General features: G+C 43.2%; 1 long non-coding RNA gene across 4 annotated transcripts in view; it reads right to left on the reverse strand.

Moving 5' to 3' along the window:
- The window catches only part of LOC106979381 (uncharacterized), an 81,002-nt gene that overhangs the window by 41,437 nt on the left and 25,964 nt on the right, over window positions 1-13,601 (reverse strand). For 2 of the 4 annotated variants that reach the window (XR_008291528.1, XR_008291525.1), the window contains exons 2-3: window positions 13,255-13,481; window positions 9,910-10,317 (exon numbers count right to left, since the gene is read on the reverse strand). This is a non-coding gene — a long non-coding RNA (uncharacterized LOC106979381). Of the gene's footprint in view, window positions 1-7,460; window positions 7,541-9,909; window positions 10,318-13,254; window positions 13,482-13,601 lie in introns of all 4 variants that reach the window. The other 2 variants (XR_008291527.1, XR_008291526.1) reach the window with 2 other exon arrangements.

The raw sequence follows: 13,601 nt of genomic DNA on the forward strand, positions 1-13,601 counted from the left end.
AAGGCAGGGGGAGGGTAATTGCTGGTCCCTGAAGTCTAGAAACCACTTATTTAATTAATGCAGGATTTCTTAAATCCCTTAAAATGTTCACGTGCATTATGAATCACCAGGAGAGGACGTAGGGTCTAGTCCTTCCCAGAGTTAGCTAACTGAAGATTTCTTTTTCCTACAGTCACTCTTCTCATTGAACACGCTCTGAGAACACATTCTGGGACGGCTCATTCCTCTCTGTACCCTCTTCCAGGTTGAAGACATCAGGGTTACTCTACACATGGTTCAGAGCGGATAATCAAAATATGCTGATCTTATTGGGAAAATATTAAGGTCCTACAGAAAGGTATAATTTCAAAGAACAAGAACTGATAGATGATGCATTTTCATTTTTATTTTCCTTAAATGTTCATTTATGTTCGAGACAGACAGAGGGGGACGGAGACAGAGAGAAAGAGAGTGTGAGTAGGGGAGGGGGACAGAGGATCTGAAGGGGGCTCTGCAGAGAGACCCATGTGGGGCTTGAACTCACCAACCGTGAGACCATGACGAGAGCCCAAGTCGAATGCTCAACTGACTGAGCCACTCATGCACCCCTAAATCATGGATTTTTAAAAAATGATTTCTTATGTCATGCCTGGGTGACTCAGTCACTTAAGGATGTGACACTTGGTTTCAGCTCAGATCAAGATGTCATGGTTCTCGAGATCGACCCCAAGTCGGGCTCTGCGCTCAGAGCACGGAGCCTGCTTGGGATTCTCTCTCTCTCCCTCTCTCTGCCCCTCCCCCACCCGCATGCACGCTCCCTCTCTCCAAATAAATAAATAAACTTTAAAAAGAAATGATTTCTTCCTAGTTTAAATATGTGTAACCAAACTCTTTTTCCCAGCTCCTAGGACTAGACTCTGTCTACTGCCCTTAGGGTGCCCTACTTTAGGTTTACAAATTGGAACACACACAAGCTTGGTTTCCTGTTTCTCCAGCAGGATTTGGAAAATATGTTGATGCAGCTTAAAAAGCACACGCCATAACTCAGAAGCTGAGGTCGACTAGCTTTAGGTAGATTAAAATATTGTTTGCAAGAACTTAAGGCTATAGATGTGGGTTCTCACTGGCTACATCCTAGAATCACCTGGGGAGCTTAAAAACACACACCCACATCCAGACCTACCCCAGAATGAATTGAATCAGGTTCCCTGGAAGTGAGGCCTGAGAATTTTTATTTTTAAAAACTCCCTGGGTGTCTCTAGTGCACAGCCAGGATTGAGACGCACCGCCCTAAAAAGCCCAGCTGTGAGTCACAACAGCTGGCTGTCACCCGGCCTCATTTTCAGGACTTGCTAGTTCTTTAGGGGACATGCAGGGAGTTAACAGGAGTCAGCTCAGGCTCCCATAGCAAAGTTGCACAGGGTTGGCGGCCTAAGCCACACAGACTTAACTTTCTCACAGCTGTGAGGCAACAAGTCTGGGATGAAGGCGTGGGCAGGGTTAGTGTCCTCTGAGGCCTCTCTCCGTGGCTGGCAGACCGCCGCCTCCCCACCGAGTCCTCACGTGGTCCCTCTGCGTGTGCATGCCTGCTTCTCTGTGTCTCGATTTCCACCAGAAGGACTGGATTGGGGCCTCACCTTATGACCGTTTTAAGTTAATCACCTCTTTAAAGGTCCTATCTCTAAATACAGTTACACCCTGAGGTACCAGAGCTTAGAATTTCAACACGGGAAATACAACACCACCCATATAACAGGTGTGAGAGGAGACTCCCAAAGTCTCTGAGAAACACTGCAAATCGCCGTAGCCACAAAACTGACACTTTGTCCTGTTTCCGTCGTAATTAAACGCATGACGTAACACAGGAAAAAGGAAGATTGTTGCCCTTACGGCCCCCAAGATGATAAAAACTTGAACATGTCCTATAAAACTTAATTTTCTTTAAAGAAAAGGGGGCAGAGGGGAAGTTTTATCTTTGACTTTTGTAGTAGTAGCATTTATAGGTGTAACATAAACTTTGTGAATATGATGATGTGAAACATTGTTCTTTTCCCCTCATGAACAGATAATAACAAAAATGAGTATAAATAAGTACAATAAACATAAATGTAACATTCGCATAAACCAATTGTCTAAGTTTGATCATCTTGTTAATCTTCGCGGCATTTTCCCACCAAGCACCTGTCGTGGTTTTTATTTGGCAGACCAATCCTTTCGAAGTCTGACACCCTTGCATTTTGAAAATGAAGAAAAAGCATGGTTTTCTTTTCCAAATGCTTTTGTGTCGGAGACTTTTTGCAGTTCTGGAGGTTCCAGTGATATTTACCTGAGGAAGGGGCCTCCCTTGCCAGAGCCGCCGAAACCTTACCTAAGAACGCGTGTATCTCAAGCGCTGTGTGAACCAACACATGCCTTTTTTTGGTTCGCAGAATGAATCTCATGCAGCAAGAGAGCTTTACTGCCACTGCCTTTTGGTTTGTCTCCTTCCTAACTGGGGTTTTCTGGCTGTTTCTATTTGTGTTTCTGAATCAACTCTGGTCCCAGTTGTGGTTTGAGCATGGGCAAGAATTTATACCCTATTGATGACTGAAGGGGAGGCAATCTAGGCTTCTGGTGATCTCTGTCAGGTGGCAAATAACAGAGGCCTGGGTTTACCTATCTTTTTTATCTGTCTTTTGTTTGTTTGACCTGGGGATGCGGATATCTTCTACTTTTGAAATGTGAATACAAAAATCCTATAAAATGAGGAGAGACGTGCTGTAGAAATAGTTTAGACTATGGACTCATTGGATATAGAAAGAAGTGTCCTCAGGGCCTGGGCGAGGATGTACCTAATGCAATGAGCCAGGTTTCTTGAGCCCCAACTGAGGGTTGACTGGGGCCCAAAGGGGACAAAGGCCTATCTACCTCTCCCTGTCATTCTCTGGGGGGAGCAGGCCTCTGGCTAGTCATTAGCCAGCAATTTCCCCTTCAGTGAGATCCTATCATTCAAGAAACTTTCTGTGCCGACTGGAAAAGCAAACAACCTTTTGAGATATATAGTGTTTGGACTTATGAGCTGTTGTGTTCTTTTTTTTTTTTTTTTTTTTTTATCTCCAGCTGAGGTTATAAAACTGAAGCCACTAAATTCTTTTTCTTTCTTTCTTTCTTTCTTTCTTTCTTTCTTTCTTTCTTTCTTTCTTTCTCTCTCTCTCTCTCTCTCTCTCTCTCTCTCTCTCTCTCTCTCTCTCTTTCTTTCTTTCTCTTTCTTTTTTAAATAAGCTCTACACCCAACATGGGGCTTGAACTCACGGCCCTGAGATCAAAAGTGGCATACCTGGGGCACCTGGGTGGCTCAGTTGATTAGGCGTCTGACTTCGACTCAGGTCATGATCTCACAATTCAGGACTTTGGGCCCTGCATGGGGTTCTGTGCTGACAGCTCAGAGCCTGGACCCTGCTTTGGATTCTGTGTCTCCCTCCCTCTCTCCCCTCTCCCTCTTTCTCTCTCTCTCTCTCTCTCTCTCTCTCTCTCAAATAAATAAATATAAAAAAAAAAAAAAGTGGCACACTCTACTGACTGAACCAGCCAGGTGCCTGCCCCCACTAGTACTTTTTGTATGTTAAAAAAAGTTGTTCTCTCCATGCAAAAGGAAGGTAATTGTTTTGTTTAGCATGTTCTATATTTGCGGCTGCCCCCTCCCTTCCTGTCCCAAGTTTCATCTCCTTTTCCTCCACCCTCCCCACCCAAAACACTTGCGGAGGTTAATTGGTGAATAAAGATCTTTCATTTTGTGCACATTCCGTGGATAAACTAGTCAGAGCAAAGAGAGAAAATAATTACCAAATTACATTGTAAAGTTACTTGTATTTATCAAAGCATTTGTCTTGATTGGCATATAGAAATGCCCTTTGAAATTTAAAATAATAATTTTAAAGGTTTAAAATAAATTTAAAAGTAATTCCAGAAATGAGGAAAATCAAATTTTGATGTTTTCGAACAGACTTTTTTTTTGAGACAGAGAGAGAAAGAGAGTGAGTGTGCATGAGCAGGGGAAAAGCAGAGGGAGACAGAGACACAGACAGAATTGGAAGCAGGCTCCAGGCTCTGAGCTCGAACCCACAAACTGTGAGATCATGACCTGAGCCGAAGTCAGACGCTTAACCAACTGAGCCACCCTGGCGCACCTTAATGTTTTCAATGTGATGGCTCTTTAAGGAAAAAACTTCAAAAGTTTGATGAATCTATACCTGAGAGGAATGAAAAAGTTTAACTCTCAGATAAATTAATAGCCTTGGTTATGGTTTACAAGATAAAAAGCAAAGAAATGCTAAGGGATTTCAACAAAATTTGAAGAATTTTCAATACTTAGTCTCTAAATATAAGTGTTTATAAAGTATAAATCTATGGAAAAGTCTAAGAAATAGTCTTATTCAGGGTGAGAATTTTTATTCAAAGCAATTATATTTCTTCCTGATTTTATCACAATACAAAAACCAATATTCTAGTTTATACAAAACTTATTTATAAAAATTTAAAGCTACTATAGATATTTCATACATTGTGCGTGTGTGTGTGTGTATAATCCCTACTTTTTAAAGTTTTTATTTATTTATTTTGAGAGAGAGTGCATGTGTGAGTGGGGGAGGGGAAGAGAGAGAAGGGGAGAGAGAATCCCAAGCAGGCTCTGAGCTGACAGCACGGAACCTGATTCGGAGCTTGAAATCATGAAACTGCCAGATCAAGACCCGAGCTAAAATCAAGACTTGGATGCTTAACCCACTCACCCACCCAGGTGCCCCGAAATCCCTACTTTTTAAAGTGAAGTGACGGGGCGCCTGGGTGGCTCAGTCGATTAAGCGTCCGACTTCGGCTCAGGTCATGATCTCGCGGTCCGTGAATTCGAGCTCCGCATCGGGCTCTGTGCTGACCGCTCAGACCCTGGAACCTGTTTCAGATTCTGTGTCTCCCTCTCTCTCTGACCCTCCCCCGTTCATGCTCTGTCTCACTCTGTCTCAAAAATAAATAAACGTTAAAAAAAAATAAAAAAAAAATAAAGTGAAGTGAAATTCATGTAACATAAAACTAACCATTTTGAAGCATACAAGTTGGGGCGTTTAGTACATTCACAATGTCGGACAACCACCAACCTCTACCTAATTTCAAACGAGATGGTGTTTTCATCACCCAAAAAGCAGACTTCATCCCATTAAGAAGTCACTCCCGATTCCTCCCCGTCCCTAAGCCCCTGGAAACCACCAATATGCTTTCTGTATCTATGGATTTAATTGTTCTGGGTATTTCATACAAATGAAGTCATACAATATTTGACTTTTTGTGTCTGGCTTATTTCATTTAGCATAATGTCTTGAGGTTCATCCATGATGTAGCACTTATCAAAAGTGTGTTCATGTCTACAACCAAATAATATTCTGTTGTATGTATATATCACTTTCTTTATCCACTTTTCCATGATGGACACTTGTGTTGTTTCTACATTTTGGCTATTGTGAATATTACTCCTGTCAATATGTATGTACAGGCATTTGTTTCGATACCTGTTTTTAGTTCTTTTGTGTGTATACCCAGGAATGGAATTGCTGGGTCATATGGTAATTCTATGTTTAACTTGCTTGGGAACTATCAAGCTGTTTTCCACAGTGGCTGCACCATTTTACATCCTCACCAATTAACTTTAAGACTTTGAACTAATAGTAAATCAAGGTATTAGTACATACGTTGCACACCAGAAAATACTAGTTTTATTATACTCTTGGCATCACTGAGCAGGTTAAAATGGATGTATAAGTTGATTAGTTTAAGAATCTTTTTATGGGTGCCTGGCTGGCTTAGTCGGTAGAGCACGTGATTCTTGTTCTCACGGTTTAAGTTTGAGCTCCACACTTAAAAAGAAAGTCTTTGAAAAAAAAAAGAATCATTTTAAAGATGCATTTGATTGCAGAGAGATATATATGCAAGATGATGGATGTATTCTATTTGTTTTGCTTTAAATAAAATTGTCTGGTTGTGCCAGAACATGAAAGAAGGTAATAGAAGGCAATTTGAGGCTATGTTGCAAGTATAGAAAAAAAGAAAAGAGAATTTAAGAGCCTGGGCTTATATGCCGGCATATAGTGAATGTGAAATGAACGGAGAAATATGTTAAAAATTTTTGCAAAAATGGCTCTGTGATAACTGATTTATTCATAAGGTGGAAAGAGGCTTGTGCCTCCTCTACCACGAACTGCTATATGGAAGGTAATCAGAAAGAGTAAAGTAAGAATTAGGCGCGCTCTCTCTCTCTGTTAACATCGTGAACCGATCCTCGGGTAGCTAGAATGCTCCTGAAAAAGCAAAGAGAGCAAAACAAGAAGAGTTCAAGGTATTCTGTGCCCAGATATCAGTGGTTCTCTGTCTTCCTAAAATGCTCTGTAAACTGGTTGTTTTTGCCACACTTTTAAATCTATTTTAACAGAATGTCTTCAGTTTTGAAATAGAGTGTCAAATAATCATTTTTACGTATTGCTGTGCTTCCTTTAAATATTACCTGAAAACATGTCTGGTCCTCAGGGCGTCTATGACTAATGCTCTTTTCATGTTTCCTTTAACTGTTTTTGACACTGCTTTTCCCAAATCTGAGACCCCAAATCAGAACTCCAAAACTGTGAAGATTTCTATTATACTTATGTTATCTTTGGAGTTTCCCAGATGTCCACTGGGTACCACAAAGAGTTGATCTTTCACCTTTTTTAAGAAGGAGATAGTACTGGGACGCCTGGGTGGCTCAGTCAGCTAAGCGTCTGAGACTTGGACCCAGGTCACGACCTCACGGTTTGTGAGTTGAAGCCCCACAATGGACTCTCTGCTGTGAGCACAGAGACCCGCTTCTGCTTTGGATCCTCGATCTCCCTCCCTCTGCCCCTCCCCCATGCACTCTCCCTCTTTCTCTCAAAAAATAAATGTTAAAAAAAAAGAGGGAGATAGAAGAAATAATCCGGTAATCTCTAGTTTTAATAGACTCAACACTATGATGTCCACAATATGAATAAGCAGCAAGTCAAAAAGCTAAACCCCTCCGTATTAATTATATATAAATAGAAGGTATGAATCTAAATGTTTCAGTAATTATGCAATTTATGTCAGAAACATCCTTATGTACACACACAAATATGGGCACAAAAACAATACACAGGTTAACTTTTAAGAGACATCTTGATATTCTACAGACACGTTCTTTGTTATACAAACAATTTTCTCCATAAATACTTGTCAACTGATGAGAGAATACACTTTATGGGATAAACTAAAGACGCCAGAGATTTGACAATGTCCTTACTGTTTGTAATGTTTTCTTATCCTCAGCATAAGGATCAACTAAATCCTCATTAAACTGAACGTTTACTGCACCTCAATAGAGTTCTGTTTCTTTGCATTCTGAAATATCATACGGTCATAATAAATTTGACGGTCATAATAAATTAACTAGCGCCTTAGAGTCTTACCATCCACGGAGCGTTTTCTGCTTTTCCCTTCCACTCGCCTAAAAGTTGCCGCTACAAGAGCAGGTCAGAAATGGAGTCTTCTGAAAGAAATATCAAATGAGCTTCAGGAAAGCCCTGAACAGGTCCTGGGGACAGTTGAAACTAGGAAGGATGAGACCCCCAGACACAGGCTCCCTTTTATAAGATGACCCCTTCACCACTCTCTGTGAGACTGTCAGGAGACCGAATCAGGACTGCCAGAACATTCCCTTCCAAAAGCAAAGGACTTCATGCAAATAATCTGTTTAGTCTGAGAGCAACAAAACACACCGTAATTCCCTGGAACTAAATGAACAGAATGAGGTGATTTAACGGCGGCCGGTCTTCCGTTTTACATGTACACGTGAGGAAAAACTCTTTCCTTTATTCTTACTTCAGCCCTGATCCTCATGAACAGGTTACACTTGTTACAAACTGGTCTCAAATCTTTTACAAATGGCAACTGGTGCCCGCTGAACCCTCAGGATTCAGGATGGGAGGAGGAAATGGTATGAGAGAGCTTAATGCAGTAAATCAATAAACCATGAGGGAAAACTTAAGAATGACAATTCTGTAAAAGTAAGAAGACAAAGCAATAGCAACAGGGGTTAAATAAATATTATTCAAAGTGCCCTCACGAAGTTCCTTCTCTCTCTGTAACCATGGCAGTCTTTTACACAGGTTTAATAACGATGTGTTCTTTTTCCATTGGGGATACAATTGGATAGATCAAATCAAATCTATACTACGATCATGCCAGAAATCTCATCTAATTAAGTAGGATAAGCCCAAGGAGTGCCCTGGACATATGGAACAAGGCTTTCAGTGTCCTCCCACAAACCTGTTCTGCAGCCTGCTCTGTGGCTTACAGAGCCCCTGCCTCAAAGGCAGGCCAGGAACATTGACAAACAAGGGGATTTGGAGAGAAAAGAAGAGACCCAGATACACCGTGAGGAATGATTTTATGTGTCACTTCTCTGGGTCACAGGTGCCCAGATATTCGGTAAACATCATTTCTGGATACATATGGGAGGGTGTTTCCAGATGAGATTACCGAGTAGAGCAGATTGCTCTCCCCCACGTGGGTTGGCCTCATCCCCGCTGAGGGCCTGAATAGAACAAAAAGACAGAGGAAGGGACAAATCCCCCCTCTCTGCCTGACTGCTTAGGCTGTGACACCAGTCTTTTGCCCTCACGTTGGGACTTACACCATCAGAACCTCCTGGTTCTCGGACCTTGAGAATCAGGCACCATCTGCTTTCCTGGGTCTCCAGCTTGTGGAGAGCAGATTATGGGCCTTCCCGGCATCCATTATCATGTGAGCCAATTCCTTATAATAAATCTATATATGTATGTATGTATGTATGTATGTATGTATGTATGCTTGTTTCTATCTATCTATCTATCTATCTATCTATCTATCTATCTATCTCCTGTTGGTTCTGTTTCTCTGGAGAACCTTGACTAACGCATACATCCAGAAGTTAAAGGTACCGTGGGCAAAGCCTGGTAGAAGTGAATTTGATGGTTCTTGGCTCCTGATCTCAGTGGACAAACTGACAAGAAAAATAAAGTATTTCTGAGACAGGAGCATCTGGCTGGCTCAGTGGGTACAGCAGGCAACTCTTGACCTTGGGGTTGTAAGTTCGAGCCCCACATTAGGTGTAGACATTACTTAAAAGTAAAAATCTTTAAAAAAATACTTCTAAGACATAAAACTTATACCGCTCGGGGCTTTAGAAGGCCTCCAGAGAGAAATAATTCTTAAATTTTAATATCACGTGGCTCTGGTTCTTTTAATGTACAGAGGGTCTTTGTGTATTAAACATTCATTACTCCTATGAAAATAAAGTCATCGAATTAAAGAAAACATCATATTAATGATACTGAATCAGAAAATCATGAAGCGTCATAGGTGGTCAAATCTGCACCTTTGGGGCAGGAACTTGAACGAACAAAGGAGGGACTCCAGGGTAAACCTGGTATTTTTCTCTGCTCCATTCTGGTCAAGGATATGACATACCACGGTCAGGAAACAGAAAAAAAAGAAAGAAAGAAAGAATTTTCACCCTGAGATAAAGCAAAAATAATAGTGCCACTCTGTCTCTGTCTGGTCCGTGAGATAATAAAGACTGGAGCAGTTCCTAACAAACCTGAACTCCCTAAACAAGATGCAGCTTTGTGCCTGACTTTCACGATGCCAATGCATGAGGGTATGACAGGCGTGTGAAAAAGTTACTTTTTTCCCACCATGGAGAAAAGAATAGAAGTTTGCCCAATCTGTGAGCCTGTGGTTTTCCTCTTTTATTTGGTTTTCTACCTGGTGGGGGGGGGAGGCGCTCAGTCTTTTTGAAGTCTGCTTCCCTTCACCTCTTTCCAATGTAACAGTTTCTCATTTCTGCTTTCTAAATGTTTTTATCTGTTGGCTTACCAACACCTGAAGAAGATCACCACATTTCAGTAGCCCGGCATTCCCTTAGGTCAACGTTCCTCTCTCATTTGGGGCATTTTTTCACGAGGCACCATGGCTGTCTGCGTCAGGATAGGGGGGCTGCCCAGAGGCAGCGAAGCCACAGGCTTGAGTGGCCACCTCAGCTGAGGGCTAGTTATCTATGTGGGGCTGTGGCCTGTAGGGCAAGGGCTATGTGAAAGAAGAGATGTTTACTTTACAGTTGCCAAATTAAGGGGACCCTCTGAGCAGCGTGCTTAGGGACATGGCACTTCTCAACGTGCAGCATCTGTGAACTTAGCTCTGGGCATCTATTCATCTCAATCCATTTCCATAAGCTCCTGTCCCAGTTGCGTTCAGGAAGCACAGCCCCTGGTCCCCTGGAACGTGCTAAAGCAGAAAAGGAGAAAACCACACTGCTATTCTTGGTCAGCTTAATGGTGAGAAGCTTCAGATTCTCTAGAAAACGAGAGAGATTCAATTGTGTGAGGTCACCAGGTCACAATGTCCCTGGGAACACTGCTATTCAGAGCGAAACATCCTTCTCAGGGGGGTCCGTAAAGTTTAATAACATCAGTCAGGTGCATCAAGACCCTGTGAGCACACGATCCCAGAATGAGCCTCTGTCTGCTGTTACGGAGGAGCTCCCGCTTCCCCGGGTGCCGTTTTAGATCATCAAAGGTGACATTGAACGCTGTCTCCTAAGTTTCAATCGCAGCCTTAACCACCCTGTGATTTAGCCAATGGCAGTTCTGTGACTCTTTGTGAACAAAAGGCCACCTTCCCAAGGCTGGAGGAAATGTGTATACCCCACAAGAAGATGAAGCAGAGAAGCACACAGAGTAAAAAAAAAAAATATGCACCATAAACAGTGTTTGTTTAGTTGCTGTGGCACGACACCGGACTGTGTTCCAGCTATTTTTATGCAGAACATTTTAGCTGAAAGAATTTACACATGGCATCTGCCCTCTTGACACATCGCAGCAACCTCAGTCAAAGTGGAGTAAGTACCAAAGCGCGGCAGACGCACGTCCTTCAAACGGCTGCCCACCAGAACCTCCCTCAGGGATGAATCTCAGATAACGGGGAGGGACAAAGGCAGACACAATGAGCATCGACTGCCAAGATTCCATTTACATAAAGCCCGAGAAGAGCAGAACGAATCTCTGATGGTAGAAATCACGAGTGACATTACTGACCTGGAGCACCCAGGTGAAAAAAAATGGTGGTTGTTCACAGGGGTATTTGCATATGCAAAAATTCATCCAGTTTTACTGCATGTGACTTTACTGGATGTTATGGTCTGAATGTGCCCCCCTCCCCATTCGTATGTTGAAGTCCTAACCCCCAGGTATGATGGTGTTAGGAGGTGGGGCTTTCGGAAGGTGGTTAGGATAGGATGAGGTCCCGAGGGTGGAGCCCTCACAAAGGGGATCAGTCCCCTTATAAAAGGGACCCCACAGAACTCACCAGCCCTTCCACCATGTAAGGATACAGAGAGAAGGCTCTGGCTATGAACCCAAAAGAGGGCCTTCACCAGAACACAACCACGCTTGCGCCTTGATCTTAGACTTCCAAGCCTCCAGAAGTGTCGGCCGTAAATTTCCGTTCTTTATAAGCCACCTGATCCATGGTATTTTGTTGTACTGGACTCAATGGTCTAATACAACAATTATAGGCAGGGCAAACACGTTGTGTAGAATTTACACCTCAATTTCTGCAGGTTTTAAAAGACCTACTGTCAACATACAGGAGCTCTCACGTTGGAGCCAAGAAGACCACTCTCCACCCACAAGGGCAAGTGTCAGACACCATTCTCCCCCCGCCCCCCCCCCCCCCCCACCTCTCTGAAGTGGCCCAGTGTGGCCCAACATCACTTATTTCCCCTACGGGAGAGCGACTGTCCTACTGGACCACATAGAAATGCGGGCGTAGAGGCAGGGTGCACACTTCCCTCCAAGCTCACCCAGCCGGAGACAGCAGCGCCACCGCCACTCAGATGATCAACGTGGTCTGCGTCTCCTTGCGGCCTTGGTCTCCCTCACCGTTCCCACTTGGACACAAAGGCCCCCTGCCCGGTACAGGCCCAGCTGCAGACCACTCACTGTCCCCGACTCTGCCGCACCCCCCAGGGCAAGCCCCACCCATTCTGTTGTCTGTTTTATTCAGTTCATTTTCCTTTCTTCTTCATAATATCCGTGTGCTAATTGGCGCCCGGTTCATGAGTCACTGAGCGTGATGAGGCCTGAAGTGTAACAGGAATGCAAAACCCTTGAGCCAAATCATGACCAGCATCTGACCTCAGCTCTCCCCGCTTACCCCCCGCGTGCTGAGAGCTAACTGCTTCGCCCCATCTCTCCCACCCGCCCCGCCAGGGAGGTGACTCATGCTCTCCAATTTGATTTGTGTTTTCCGTTACTGGGTTTCAGTCTATGTAGACAGAACAGTGTGGGAATGCTGGCAGCCCATTAGGCATTGCCATTGGGAAGCTTAAGCAGGAAAGAGGTAAATTTGAAGATGTCCTTTGCCGAGCTTGGAATCTGCAAAGGTATAATGGAGGATGAGCACTACTATAGATTTTCACTCTGGTGTGGTGACATTTTAAATGGGAGCAGAGGAGTTTTTGCCATTGGTTTCCTTCTACTGGCAAGATCCTTTGCAATGTCCCGGAGACCTGAGGGATATAATCGCCTGTGTTTTCTTTTTCCCTCTTACTACAGACCATTAGCAAAGCCAGTCTCTGCATTTGCACTCCCAGCAGACCAGACAGTGTTCTCTGAAGCCTGATGTGTGCCTTCAGAGTGCGGGCACTGGGCATGAGTTTCAAAATCATATTTCTCTCTCCAAATAATTGTTCATGTCTCTTCTCAGTCACAGAATACAGAGAGACTTTTCTCTCGTGAAACCCAGGTTTAAACTAAAATCCAAACATCAAGGAAATGCTACTAATTTTTTAACTACCTAAACAGAATAGTTTTCTCCATCCACTTTAATTCGCCCATAGGCTCCACAGGGTCAAGCACACTATTCTTTATAACCGCAAACGTGGTTGGCTTTTTTTTTTTTTCACAACATGATTGACATTATTTTAGTGCATCAGTCCTTTTGGCATCTTTGAAAACTGGAGCAAAATATATTCCCATCTCACAGGTAAAGAAAACAAAAGTCAAGGTCATTTAAGCAAATTCATGTCTGAGAAAGCATTTTAGAACCAAGAACTTGTATTTCCAATTCATGTCATCATTTCTTAAGTTTTAGCAAATTCTGTGGTTTCTTTATGCATTTTATCCATTTTTTCCACATCAACATTTTAGGAGTGTCACTCACCATGCTTGTCAGAGGGGCAGTGATCCTCTTGGAAGCCCAGGGCTCCTGGGGGTGGGCCTCAAGATTCCTGAAGATAAACACCCTGCAAGGGTTCAGGTTGACTGCTTCTATGGCGACCGGCCCCTGGCGTTCCAGAGACGGTGGTTCCATTGCATTCAGCAAAACCCTCAATGGTTCTGTGCTTTAGGCTCTCCTCAACGCCATAAGCCAATTCTTTCTGCATTTACCTACGATCCAAGAAAATGTAGGACTCATGACATTTACTGTCTCTGCTGTATATGGTTAAACATGGAAGACATGGGGCATTTGCTTGGACACACACAAATATTTACTTCAACTGGAGGATG

This window comes from Acinonyx jubatus, chromosome D3 (genome assembly GCF_027475565.1).
Source record: "Acinonyx jubatus isolate Ajub_Pintada_27869175 chromosome D3, VMU_Ajub_asm_v1.0, whole genome shotgun sequence".
Classification (NCBI taxonomy): Eukaryota; Metazoa; Chordata; class Mammalia; order Carnivora; family Felidae; genus Acinonyx; species Acinonyx jubatus.